Below are 15,059 nucleotides of genomic sequence, written 5' to 3'. Positions count from 1 at the left end.
ATGCCTCTGCAAATATATATACATGATAAAACAAAATATTAGAGACATTTAATATTTTCTTCCTTTACCCTGTGGATCTCTATAATAGCAAAGTTCATACACCCTATGTTGAAAACCACTGATTTAGGAGTTATACTGTATGTGACCTAGGCAAGTCTCTTAGATGTTCTGGACCTCAGTATTCCATATGTATTATGAGAGCTGTACTAACTAAAGTACGGTTTCAAGTTTAATTTTATGCTTATTTGAATTTTTTTTTCCTAAAGTGTTCTCATAGGCTTTAGTCTTTCTTTCAGGATGCGGTTTAAGTTGTTGCTTTGGTGACATTTTCAGTCAAATTATTACTGAAGAAGGAGAACCACATTTTTTATTCCAACTAGAAGTCCTCCAATAACATTTGCACATTCATGTTTATTTACCTGAGTATTTTAATATGACCAAAATACAATTACTAAGTCAAGGTAGTATCACAGTTTCCCCCCTTCCAAAGTTTTCTTTATTTTCACTCAATCTCTTCCCTCTGTTCTTTGTTAAGTCACTTAGAGATAGTCACAATGGGAATTTATTTATTTATTTACTTATTTATTATTTATTTATTTCAGCCCTTATATGAAAGGCAGTACCAAAATTTAAAAAAAAAAAATCTATTAACTATTTGGTTAATTGGTTATTGGATAAAAAAAGAATACTGCCTTGTTAAAACTAATCTGGGCTTTTCTAGACCTGTTTGAAGACACATATTTGCTGTAATTTCCACATGTTTAAAGTACAGAGAAATATGTTTTATTTTACCTATGAAATATAAAATCTTACGTATACATTAAATTTTTTTTCTAAAGACTTAATGAAAACCAAACCCTCTTGACTATAGAGAAATGGATAATCTTGTATGTGTTTCATATTTGAACCAAGTGTATTCCATTTATGTTATTGAGTAAATTAATAAGTTATTTTTTTACTAATCTTTTTGAGTTGGTGAGCTCAATCTCTGCCTTTCCCATGTCTATTATGAAGGTATTCGAAAAACAGTGTTCATAAGAGGTACAACTTTCTAGTCTTTGAAGAATGAAAGATATATGGATTTATAGGATCAAGAAAATTACTTAATGTGGCACACCTTGATGGCTCAGTCACTTGAGCATCTGACTCTTGATTTAGGTTCAGGTCATGATCTCAAGGTCGTGAGATTGAGCCATGTATCTGTCTGGTTCTGCACTCAGTGTGGAGTCTACTTCTACCTCTCCCTCCTCATTTGCATTCTCTCTATCAAACAATATTCATATAATAATGTGGTTATAGTATATTTCCATTCAGCTATGTTAATTTGCAATTGCATTTTTTCTTGATTGAATTCTTAGGTAATTTTCACTTGAGTGTATTAATTGGGCACTGATTATTTTGTCACCCAGAATTCATTCACCTTTCTTTTTGAAACCATACCTTTGTAGACCATAGCTTTTTATTCTTTGTAGATCACCTCTTCCTATTTTCTGCCCATGTGCTTATGGTAGGCATGTGATTTAGGACTGAGTTAATTAGAGCCTTAGGTTCCCCTAAACATTAATTGTTAAATCAACAATGGGCATATGAGCCACCTAAGAACAAAGAAGATGCAGTGACAATTTCGCAAAAACTTCTGGGAAAGAGGTTCATGCTCTTTTTTATGGACTTAGAGTTGTGTGAATTAAGTTTTGGAGTTGCTACAGCAATATTATGACTGTGCCAAGCAAATCTGAAATGAATCAGAAGTAGAGGTGAAAATTAAGGAATGAGGCATGGGATCTTGGATACTTGCTTGACCCATTAGTACAGACCTGTTTATCTGGAACTTTCCATTATATAATTTAGTAAATTCCCTTTTTATTTAAGTCACTCAAGAGTTGTACTTTCTGTCACTCAAGACTAAAAGAATCTAGTTGACCATCCCTGCTCAATCCCAGGGCAAGACCTAGGCTTTATATAGCCACCCACAGTTCCATATCTTTCAACATGAATAGAAAGAAAGAGAGTGAGATGGGGTGGGGGAGGGAACATGAAAATGAATATATTGAAGCACTCTGCCCTGGATTAGCAGAATAGGTTAAACTGAGGCATGTTTTTTTTTCTCTTTACATGGTGATGCACAATGCAAAGCACTGTGCTAGGAACTGGACATTCGGAGTTGAAAGGTAATTCGAGTTCACAACACAGTCAGCCAATGATGATTCCAACACAAGGAATACTTGCCACGGTAATAGAAGGATGTTCAAAGTACCTGTAACTAAAATAAGAAACTTGAACTCTGCTCTGTAGTGTGAATATTAGGCAGCCAAGTGGAGAAGGCCACTGCAGATAAAGGAAGTAACATGAGACATATTCTTTAGAAATCCTCGAGTTTTGAATGCCTTATGTAGCTGCTAGCAATGGTGATACAGATTTATATTGTAAGAAAGTTTTGTGCATGATTAACTAGGGGTTCTTGGGTCCCTGAGACAGTAATTAAAGGGCTGATCTTCCTATTTAGAAATGATGCCAGTGCACAGATCTGGGTCAGAATGATAGAAGAGGAATTTAGCTACCTCCTAGAATCCAAGCCACATTATCTGAATGTGTATGCATGCCTCCAGCAGGGTGCCAGTGCAGCACAAAGAAAATGCCATAGATGTGATCTCTGTCCCAAAGGAGGGTGAAATTTGAAATAGCCACTTAGGTAGGAGGTGGAAGAATGGAACTGAGGCAGCAAAATTTGCAAATTTCACTGAGCAAATTTTACTTATTTCATTGATGTCTCTGGATATTTACCTCATTTGCAAGTCACAGGTAAGTACATTGTAAAGAATGGAAACCACATAAAAGATATAATTTGAACAGTGAATGGGAAAGTATTTGTAAATTTTTGAGTGTGTGATATAGTAGTCATCTTTCTCTTCTGATATAAGTTAATGGCTCAAATCTCTCCCTTATCATGATCTATATATTCTTAAGAAACTAAAGAATGCCATGTTTCCACCTCATAGAAGAATATCAGATTTTTGTTTTTGTTTTTTTATCAGCTGTGCTGTAAATCTCACACACTTCCTACCCTTAACTGCCAGTCTTCCTATTCTGTCACTGTACTGCTAGTTAGATGGCTTTTAATATGCACTCAGTGTCAGCAGTCTTCTAGGTGCCCTGGAGGAAAAAGAGCTCTGCCTGAGCAATCATTCTAAATTAAGAATAAAGGTTAGTGCTCAGTTGTGAAGATTTCCAAATCATATTTTCAAGATATCATCTTAAATCTACTTTCCAAGAGCTGAATATTAATACCACTCAGATTATCATTTACTTTGGTACAAACTGCCTACAATCAGGGTTGATTGTGCTTTAGAATAGAAAAACAGCTTATAGCTGTAGATGATCAAATATGTGGCAGTTAAAACACACAGGGGAGGGGTACCTGAATGGCTCAGTAGGTTAAGCCTCTGCCTTCAGCTCAGGTCATGATCTCAGGGTCCTGGGATTGAGCTCAGCATCATTGGGCTCCCTGCTCAGCGGGGAGCCTGCTTCCCCCTCTCTCTCTGCCTACCTTTCTGCCTACTTGTGATATCTATCTCTCTGTCAAATAAATAAATAAATTCTAAAAAAAAAACCATACACAGGGGAGCTGTGATTTGGAATTTAAAAATGTTTAAATCAAAGGGAACATAAAAATAGTATTAGGGAAATATAGCTTGTTATATAGCTCACAGACTATAGGTGCCTATGTTTTAGAAACTAAATATTCCATATAAAAATACAAATTTACTAATTTTACTAGGATTATTAGATACATTACAGGAGGGTTTATTTAAGGAATATTTATTAAAATATGTAAATGCATCTGTTGGTTTTAATAGATTATGAACTCTGGTGAGATGGATAGCACGGAAACAAAGATCCCGTATTTAAAGCTAATGTCAATTGAGAAATGAAGATGGGTCACCCTTACAGTTATAATGTATAAATGGGGGAAAATATTCAAATTACAATTAGAAAAGTATCTGCATATGAGGGAGCACTAGTATTTTGATGGCCATTCAAAAGGATCCTGTTGTAATAGCAAAAAGACATAATTGTGCTAGCATAATCATCCTACACAATTCGTTCAAAAACATGGCATAAGTAAAATTTATGAATAGAGGGGAGGAAATAAGGAAGGAAAGGTTGGCAGGGGGAAAGAGGGAGACAGAAGGAAGGAAGGAAGATGGAAGGAAAGGAGAAAGAGAGATACATCTTAAAAAATAATTTGGTTTATTAAATTAAAGAGTATGTGGTGAAGGTTGAGATGTTGGTAGAGAAGATGTGGCACTATTTCACTACCATGCAGACTTGGGAAAGGAATTATTCTCACTGAAGTCCAGGGAAGTTTCTTGCCCTTGGCAACTCATTTATTAATTCTTACATGTATTCCTTTATTCATTCAGTGGACATCTCTTTGCTGGACAATTATGATGTAGAGGCATATAATAATTGGTAAAAGAAAGGAAAATATTGAAGATAAATGAAACATCAGATTGCAAAATTGGAGAAATACTTGCATTTGTGAATCAGGAATGAGTAAATCTGGGTTGTGTAGAGAGAGAGAGACCTAAGCTTTGGCCATAGTCTTGAAGTCTTCCAGTTGTACTTGTGCATCCTAAAAGTCTCATTAAAGAACAATGCCTCTGAATGCTAAACTGGAAAATGGGGACAATAAGGTTATTCCTTTGGCTTTGACATCAAGTTAGTTGAATGACCTTGGTCCAACCCTTAAGCTTTCTGTACCTCAGTGCCTTGTCTAAAAAAGAAGATAATCCTGTAATGCTGTTTTCCCTGGCCTCACATGGATGAATTTGGGATTAATTAGATTAAAGAAGTGATCAGTGAAGCACATTAATGTTCCTCAGAGATGGGTACTAAGTGAGCAGGATGAATAACATTTCAGATTTCAACTATAGAGCTGTAATTGGGGTTCATTTTAAATGGGTAACTTTGTGAAAACCAAGGCAAATGGAATTTTTTAAAACAATAAATTGTGTATTTTACAACAATTTTAGATTTTCAGAACAATTAAGATAATATAGAGAGGTCACATGAACAAGCAATATATACATATATTGCTTGTTCATTCGTATGTCAATGGACATTTGAGTTGGTTTTACCTTTAGCTGTTGTAAATAATGCTTGTGTGCACATAAGTTTACAAATATCTCTTTGACCCCTGCTTTGAATTCTTTTGGGTATATACCAAGAAGTGGAATTGTTGGGTCATATGATAATTCTATTTTCATTCTTATTTAAAAATACCATAGTGGCTGCATTATTTTGTATACCTGGCACAAGGGTTCCCTTTTCTCCACATCCTTGGCAACAATTATTATTTCCTAGGTTATATATCTATAGTAGCCTTCCTAATGGGTGTGAGGTAATATTTGATTTGTATTTTTCTAATTATTAGTGATGTTAAGTATATTTTCATATGCTTGTTGGCCATTTGTACATCTTCTTTAGAGAAATGTCTATTCAAATCCTTTGCCATTTTATAATCAGGTTGCTTATTTGTTGTTATTGTTGACTTGTAGGAGTTCTTTATTTAATCTGAAACTAACCTCTTATTAACAATATTATTTATAAATATTTTCTCCCATTCCATGGGGTGTTGAGAATGCAAATTTTAAAGAGATTTACAAACTGTTTTGATGTAAGTGCTCAACTAATCTGACATTTTAGTTTTTTTGTTTTTGTTTTTTTTAAAGATTTTATTTATTTATTTGACAGAGAGAGATCACAAGTAGACGGAGAGGCAGGCAGAGAGAGAGAGAGAGGGAAGCAGGCTCCCTGCTGAGCAGAGAGCCTGATGCGGGACTCGATCCCAGGACCCTGAGATCATGACCTGAGCCGAAGGCAGCGGCTTAACCCACTGAGCCACCCAGGCGCCCCTGACATTTTAGTTTTTTAAATAGATTTTTAAGCTTATCACCTTATTCTTTTTTTTTTTAACAGTATCTAAGATTTTAATCAATGTATATGAGATGTTTTCCGTATCATCAGTTCAGAAGGAAGGCAGGTATTATAAGGCATGAAATTCCCTTCTTTTTTTTTTTTAATTTTTTTTTAAATTTTTTCAGCATAACAGTATTCATTATTTTTGCACCACACCCAGTGCTCCATGCAATCCATGCCCTCTACAATACCCACCACCTGGTGCCCCCAACCTCCCACCCCCCCACCCCTTCAAAATTCTCAGATCATTTTTCAGAGTCCATAGTCTCTCATGGTTCACCTCCCCTTCCAATTTCCCTCAACTCCCTTCTCTCCATCTCCCCTTGTCCTCCATGCTATTTGTTATGCTCCACAAATAAGTGAAACCATATTATCACCTTATTCTTAATACTGCCTACCTCATACTTAATTTAAGATGACTCAGAGATGTGTGATTCAGAAAAGAATTGCTATGCAATGGAAAGAAAGAAAGAAAATAAAGAATAAGTGAATCAATGTAGTCATAAAAAGTATCTCTAAGATATTTCTTGGATTTTTAATTTGTCCTTTGTAAAAAGTTATGCTTATACTAGCAAATTAAAATTAATTTTGTTTCCTGAACAGGTAGCCTGTTGCTACTTTCCTAAAATGTTTCCCCTCTCCATAAACAGGATGGACCAGATCCCTGCAGACCAAGTTTCGAATTGCTGGAATTTCTTCTTAGGAAAGAGGAATTTGTCCCTGTGAAGCAGGGACAGGTAGCCCAGGGAACAGATGGATGTCACTGACCATTTCTAGAGATGATCATTATAACGTTTCACCATTCTATCCCACCCTACCTCCATTTTTATTCTATACCTTTTCTCAAATCACTTACTCTTCTAGTTTCCATTGATCATTATCCTCCCTTTTTAAAGAATAAAGCCACCCAACTGACCTACCTAAAGTATTAGCTGGCAGAACTGGTCTTGGACCTATAGCTTATAATTTCAACTTGTTATTAGGCTTCCTTCCAAAGTAGTAGATAGAAATGTGTTTTAGGCAGGATTTGAAGATCAGGAAGAGAATTATTGAAGAGTTTTCAGCTTTTCTCCTAGGAACCATTTGTTGGTCTGAGCACATGTGTTTAGGTATACTGAGAGAAATATGTCCACATTGAGCAGGCTGATGTTTACATCATATTCAGGGCACTATCAGATATAATTGTGACTGGCAGGGCTAAGATACAAGAAGAAAAGGAGGAAATGGTTAAAACAGAAGTATGTAAGATGGAAAGTGGTAGAGTTACACTGGTGGTGAAATTGGTGATTTGCATAGTGTCCAGAGCACCCTGCTTGCTCAGAATGGTTAGGAAGAGCAGAATGTCTATAATAATGAAACCAAACACAGTACTTGGTAGTGCACATGTAATATCTCATTTAATTCTCTCAACAACCCAATAACATAGGTACTATTATTATCTCCCTCATTTTACAAAGGAAGAGATGAGGCCTAGGGAGGTTAAGTGAATTGTGCAGGATTATAAAGGAAAACTTAAGGATCAGACCAGGTTTTTCTGACTCCATAACTCTTATTGCTAACCCAACTTTGGTGTTTTTCTTTCTTTTTTTTGCTTATTAGTTGGTGGAGGGTTAAAAAAAAATAAAGGTCATAATGTGAAGGCAAAAAAAAAATGTATTTTCCAACATGGGAGAGAAAAGGTGTTGGCAGGAGTATGGTACCAGAAAGAAAACTAGAGTTGGTAAAGAGGGAGAAGAGTTAGATGACAGTTAAAGGCACATATAAAAGAAAATATTTGGTACCTGATGTCTTAGTGACTCCAGTGTCTTCTTATATATCAACAAAGACTAAATGAAAATATAAAATATGATTTTTAATTTCAGAATAGTAGTAAACATGTTCTCTCTTTAATGAGTATAGGTTAAATAGATGTAAAGAGTAGTCCATAGGTCAGGAAACAAGGTCAAGTAGGATCTTATAGATGGATACCAAAAAAAATACAAACTTAAAAGAAATCTCAAGGAAAACAATATATGCTCCTGCTTTTCTAGAGCATTTTAAGATTGCTTACCTTAGATACCTAAACCATTTTCTATTTATCCTGTTTATTCTGTTTATCCTGCTGTTTGGGCAATTGCCAGTGATAACCTCTATAATTCTGACAAGTCACTGCCACATTGATAAATCCAGGGATAATGCTGGTGCCTATGTAATCACAGGGGATAGATCAAGTTAGAGTTTGTCATTAATATTGCTCTGTGGCAAAAACAAGGTTCCAATTGCAGAAACTGAGTAAAACACTTGCTAGAATAACTGTGGGGGAGGATGCCTTTTTTAGGTATGCTGTTGGTGTAATACATTTAGGTTTTGTGGGATGCTATGTTTCAACAAGTCTCCCAGGGCAGTGGTTTTATATCTTGGTTACAGTATTTCTCTTAAAACCATTTAATTTCTAAGACTTGATCTTGATAGTCTCCCCCCCCCCATTCTTTTCCTCCAGAGTACCCTCAAGGACTGGAAAGTGGCAAAAAGGAAAAAAAAAATAATGCAACCATTCCAGTTCTAGCTGAAAAAAGTGTTCCTAATTTTTCCTATGTGCCATGAATTTTGCATTCTGACAGGGGTTTGACCTTTGGAGAAACAGACTTCTCTTGGGTCGCTCCTGTGATACATTTTTTTTAATGTCCTAGGTGTTTTAGAAACTATTTATCTGTGTTAATGATGTGCTATCTAAACAGGTCAGTTCTCCACTGATTTATTCTCATCTGCATATGCTATGGAATCCTCTTTGATAGGAACAGAATTACCCGTGCATTTGGAGATACTTTTCCTAGCAGACTTCTATAGACCAGGACTTCCAAGTAATTTGCAATGTGCCACAATGAAATGTAATCCCTTAAGATTACCCAATTACAGTATAAAAAATGGTAAATCTTAAAGCAAAGCTTCCTCCATTTTTCTCTACACAAAGATTTTTCTTTTTTTTCCATTTTATTTTATTTATTTTCAGTGTTCCAGCATTCACTTTTTTATGCACCACACCCAGTGCTCCATGCAATACATACCTTCCATAACACCTACCACCAGGTTCACCCAACCCCTCTCCCCCTCCCCTCCGAAACCCTCAGTTTGTTTCTCAGAGTCCACAGTCTCTCATGGTTTGTCTCTCCTTCCAATTTCCCCCAACTCACTTCTCTCCATCTCCAAATGTCCTCTACATTACCATAGACACTCATTTGTTAAATTGACAGAATTTTTTCATTTTTCCGTCTCATTGAGCCACTCTTTATACAGCCATAAGTGAAATTTATTAAGAAATTATCACGTGATAGGTATAGTGTTACATGCTTTGCATACATTATCTTTACAAAACCCCAGTACATTATTAGTTCCATTTTACAGATGAGAGGATTGAGGCTCAGAGTGTTTGAGATTCCCAAAGGCTGGCACCTACTGATATTAAAACTAAGATTCAAAATCAGTCTGTTTGACTTTAGGGCAGGTATTTTTAAACAATTCACTGATAATACTTAGGATATACGCTAAAAGACCCTAAAATACGGTGTTTAAAAAATGTAGAAGTTTCTTTCTCATTCAGTTCTCTCTGGATGGGGCTGTTCTGCTCTGTGGGATGCCTTAGGGACACATGTTCCTTTCATCTTATGACTCCTTAGCGATATAGGAATGCCCCTTATCTGCATAGTCAAAGACATCTGCATTCCAACCCATAGAAAGGAGGAAAAGGAGGATGTATAGGTCAAGTATTTTCATTTCTAAGAATGTGAAACAGAAGATGCACATATCACTTTGTTTATATCTTTTGGCTACTCATATAGCCACATTTTGTTGTAAGGGAGCTGTGCAATGTAGTCTATAATTGCTCAGACGTGTGTCTTGCTAGAAACTGGGGAGGGGTTTTATTACTAAAATGAGTAAGGAAAGAAAAAATTTCAAGGGGTGACCAGCAGTCTGCCATACCCCTATAATACCTGATACTATTCATCATCACCCCCTTCTAGTATAAACCAAGACAGCATCAATAGATTATCTTCTGTAGGGTAGACCAGAGTGAAGTTAGACACCCTTGATATAGTAGGTATATAGATTCAGAGATGGGGAGTTTTATATAGCAACTTAAACTGACTTACATATTCATGCTAATATTAACTGCTTTTTATAGCCCTTCTTGAAAAGTTTGGTTTAGGAGACATTGATTGTTTTAGCATTTATGTAGTAGTCAAACTTTTGCTGTCTTTAGTCATTTTTTCAGTTGTTTTCTCTATTGTAACTATTGACAACCTGAACCATCAAGTTAATCTCTTTCTTTAGACTTTATTTTTTTAATATGCATTAGCTTCATTTTTTCTGAGCATTTTACTCAATTTGAAAGAACATAGCCCCTAGAATATTGATAATGCTTTTGATATGATCATTCTTGGATTTATTCATTTCTATGTCTCAGTGTACACAAGTGTACAGACTGACAGTTGCTAAGGTAAAGGTTCAGGAATAGGTTCCATGGTTTATAGCAGACCTATTTGAGTCTTAATGAAGTTTTAGAATATAGGTGAGGTTCAGTGGGGTGAAGTCTAGAGCCCATGACCAAGAAAGAATTCTTGAGACATCTTTGGTGCAAAATGGTGGTTTATTAAAGCACGGGGACAGGACCCCTGGGCAGGAAGAGCTGCTGCTCCAGGGTTGTGAGCAATGGCAGTTTATGTACCATGGGGGTGGGGGAAGTAAGGAAAAGGGAGGTTTCAATAGAACATTCCTATGCTAAAGAGGACCTACAAGACACCGGATACCAGAGGTCTTGCCATTGTCAAGGTTGTTTTTCCCTCTGGCAAGGTATTAACATTAAGATAGCTGGGAGAATCAACAGATGAATGGATAAAGAAGATGTGGTATATATATACAATGGAATATTATGCAGCCATCAAAAGAAATGAAATCTTGCCATTTGTGACGATGTGGATGGAACTAGAAGGTATTATGCTTAGCGAAATAAGTCCATCAGAGAAAGACAACTATCATATGATCTCCCTGATATGAGGAAGTGGAGATGCAATGTGGGGGGTCTGGGGGGTTGGAAAGGAATAAATGAAACAAGATGGGATCAGGAGGGAGACAAACCATAAGAGACTCTTAATCTCACAAAACAAACTAAGGGTTGCTGGGCAGAGGGATATAGGGAGAGGGTGGTAGGGTTATGGACATTGGGGAGGGTATGTGATATGGTGAGTGCTGTGAAGTGTGTAAACCTGGCGATTCACAGACCTGTACCCCTGGGGCTAATCATACATTATATGTTTATTTAAAAAATTTAAAAATTAAAAAAAAAAGATAGCTGGGAGATTCCTAAAGAATGTCACATATGTCCCACCTAGGAGTGGGGTGGGGGAAGGTTATAGGGTGTCAGCTTTTGCTTTGTCCTCAGCCAGCCTTCTGTTCCCTCATCAGTAAGTATGACTGCCATGGAAAGATGTTCTTTCATAGCAGCCACTGAGGCTGTGGTTTCACAGATGACAGTTCTTCACCTCACAGAAGAGGATGTGATAATGAGGTTTCTTGGAGTAGTAGTAGCTCTTCTGGGCTTCCTTCAGGAAAATTTCATTCTAAAATTTGGGAAGGAATTACTTGGTACACATGCAAATACTTCTTCAAGAGAATTTTGTAAAGCCATCCAAGAAACTGGATTGTGTAAGAAAACTGACAAAATTAGCACTGAAATAGTAGAAAATGTTTCTTTGTGGGAGTTCTCATTTGAATGTTAATGTGAGTGGTGGGCAGGTAAATGAATGTTATAATCTAATATGAGGAGAAATGTGGAGTTGACAGGCTTGATGGGTAACCCTCTCATTTTCCAGAACTTTCCAGAACTTTCTATACCTTATTCAAAGTCCATGAGAAATGTTTTTTTTTGAAAACAGATTACTGAAATCTGTTTCTCTGGAAACAGACTGCTGAAAATGATTGTCATTATATGGAAAAGCTGATCCAGTTTATCTGTATAAACCAAAGTTGGCTGATTCTTTTCTAAGACCAATCAGACCAGAAGGCATTCTGCTTACATACTTCCCTATCACAAGACCAATATCAAGATTCATTATTATTTATCACAATACAGCTTAAATGTTCAGGCTGCCTGCTTAATTGGCAATGATCCCTATTGAATTTTTAACTTATGCTGAAAAGGTGGGTGCTGGTGGCTGTTTTCATGAGGTGTTTGGTGTTTTATTTTGGTTTAAATCTGTTTTTATTGTCAGAAGATGCATTATATCTACTGGAATTTCTACTGTTCAATGTATAGGTTATCTCCACTATGACAGCTCTGTAACTTCAATGTCAGATACACTGCTCCCAAGTCATACTAGATTTACACATTCTATTATACTTCTATTGAACAGCTCTTAATCTGCTCAGAAGAAAGCATGCTACAACCAGCAAATTTTATCCCCTTTCATTTAATAAGAACATTTCTTGGCAGGAGTGGACAATTGCATTGAGAAACATTCCAACTAGATCTGGCCAGTTTTGAAAAGATTTTGAAAGGTTAACCCTATAAAAACCAAACGTTGGTTGATACTTTAATATTACCATAATATCCAAATTCTAACCTTATTCTATTTACTGATTTGTCGCCTCCCCCAAATGCCAATAATTCCTAGGAATCTTGCCTAATGTAATCTCCATTTTAGTTAGTAGAAGGTGAATTTTGTCTACAATAGAATTCCATGCTGAAAGAGATACAAATGCACTTCTTGGGATAACTTTACTGCAAAATCTTATATTGGTTATATTTCAAAGAGTGAGTTTTCAGTTGTGGTACTTGAGGATTCATACAGCAGTGGACTGTGTTATGATGGGGTTGTTTTCAGAATTTATTGAATGTTTTTATCTGAAGGAGACATATTTGAAATCAAGAGGAAAGAGGGCAGTGTTTTCTTCTATAGCTTGCATTTTGAGTTATGTAATGTCTGATATTAAAGCCAGTTCATGGTTCTCATTGCTTTTTTTTCTCCTAAGGCACTGTTAATGTAAAATAACAAGATTTGGGGACAGAGACTATTGCTACTCTCCTCATTTTACAAAGGGGCTAATAATAATGCTTGACTTGCAAAGTTGTGGTAATGATGAAGTTGATGAAGGAACAGAAGGCTGGCTGAGGACAAAGCAAAAGGCTGACACCTTGCAACCTCCCCCCCACCCCCACTCCTGAGTGGGATATATGTGACATTCTTTAGGAATCTCCCACCCATCTTAGGGCAAAAGGGCCTTGGCAGTGGCAAAGCCTCTGGTATCCGGTATCTTGTAGGTCCTCTTTGGCATTGAAACCTCCCTTTTCCTTACCTTCCCCCAACTCCATAGTACATAACCGGCCACCCCTCACAACCCCGGGGCAGCAGATTTTCCTGCCCACAGGTCCTGTCCCTGTGCCTTAATAAACCACCGTTTTGCACCAAAGATGTCTCAAGAATTCTTTCTTGGTCATCGGCTCTGGACCTCACCCCACCAAACCTCACCTATATTCTAGAACTTCATCAAAGTGAATATAAATATTGTTAAACATTTTAAATATATGGACAACAATAGCAAAAGCCTCTGAAGAGAAAGTAGACTCTAGCTAGCTTTGGATTATCCATACATCTATTTTTTGATTTTTTTGTCCTCTCCTCTCTCTTGTTCATGTTCTTGATCTCCTTCTCTCTCTCTTTCTTTGTCTCTCTCCCCTGTCCTCTGAATACTGTCCTTTCCCTTTTAGGGCATTAAGTTTTCTCATATTGATTCTGGAGTTATCTAGTATTTCTTTTTATGTCTTCTTTGACATCTTTATATGGTGGACATTTCTAATAAATTAGAATTGTACTCAGAAATCTCTTATCCCTGAAGACCCCAGAAGGGCTAAGCAGTACTTAGAGCAGAGGCAGAAGAAAAATGTGTGAGAAAGAGGAAAAGGATCAAAAGTAAAAAATCAACATTAATGTTGACAACATGACCTGTTTCTTGAGCATCTCTTTTATTGTCTAGCACCATAAGTAGAGAGGTACTGGGAACTTCAATGATTGTCTCATTTTCCTGACGTGGTAAATATCTTAGACTTGAAAACATTAGATAATAGCTACTGGGTAATATAAAAACAAATCTCAAGACAGACTAGTTACATTATAACTATAACTGCCAGGTATGATATCCCTGCACTAATTTACCCATTTGGTATTTTCCCTGGGGTGGAAAGTTGGCTGTGTTATTTCAATTACTGTAAAATAGTTGGCTTTGAATGTGAGAGCCATCTTTCTCCCTTCTTATTCAGATTCTTCTTCCTTCTCCCCTCAAGGTCTGACCTTGCATCTGCCTTTAGTTTCATAGTCCTTACTCCTTTTTCTTCCTGGAGCCAACCCCCACTCTTAGCATTTTGAATGCCATTGACTTTATAAGATACTCATTCCTATAGCTCAGCAGTTCTACCTTGTTGCAGCTACTGTAGCACTTAACCTCTTATCTCTTTCAAAAAAGAAAGATGAACCTAAGCAGCAGCCCTGGCAAAGCAAACTACTCAGAAACTGGCTTGATGTTATCTCTGAGATATTTGCTTAGTTTGCAGAAGCAAATGTCATGTATGCCTCCATGTTGCTTAGTATGATTTGTCACTTGGGATGCTCAAGCATTTTATATGAGGCCCTGACTGGCTCAGCTCCTCATCAGAATGCACTACAATTTGTCCACTTCAAATCCACCAGGAGCAGAGGGCATTTACTTTGACATCTGCTCTTTGGAAGCAGCCCATTAATACTGCACTTCATGTGTCAGGGTCTCAATGAAATACTTTTCTTTTAGTTATTTTATCCACAATAAGATGGCCTGGTTCAAGGTCAGTGCCAACTCTAAGCTGTTTTTCTTTTTTTCTTTTCCCTTTTGATAGTCACTATATGTCCTTGTCTATTTATAATCCACAGAGCCTCTCTGCTCAAGTACCAGTAACTGTGGTGCAAAGTGTGGGGTGTGGCCAAACCTACTGGTCTCTGAGGACTTTGTCCACTCACAGAGGTGCCTCACTAAACTCCCCACTGATCTCCTGTACTTTGCTAATTCTTTTATCAATA

The 15,059-nt window shown here is 36.8% G+C and overlaps 1 protein-coding gene across 1 annotated transcript in view; it reads left to right on the top strand.

Moving 5' to 3' along the window:
- IL1RAPL2 (interleukin 1 receptor accessory protein like 2) overlaps positions 1 to 15,059 on the top strand; it is a 1,206,855-nt gene that overhangs the window by 125,521 nt on the left and 1,066,275 nt on the right. The gene's annotated exons all lie outside the window — the stretch shown is intronic.

This window comes from Lutra lutra, chromosome X (assembly GCF_902655055.1).
Source record: "Lutra lutra chromosome X, mLutLut1.2, whole genome shotgun sequence".
Lineage (NCBI taxonomy): Eukaryota > Metazoa > Chordata > Mammalia > Carnivora > Mustelidae > Lutra > Lutra lutra.
Note: the sequence above shows the minus strand (reverse complement) of the source record. Positions and strands in the feature narration are given on the sequence as shown.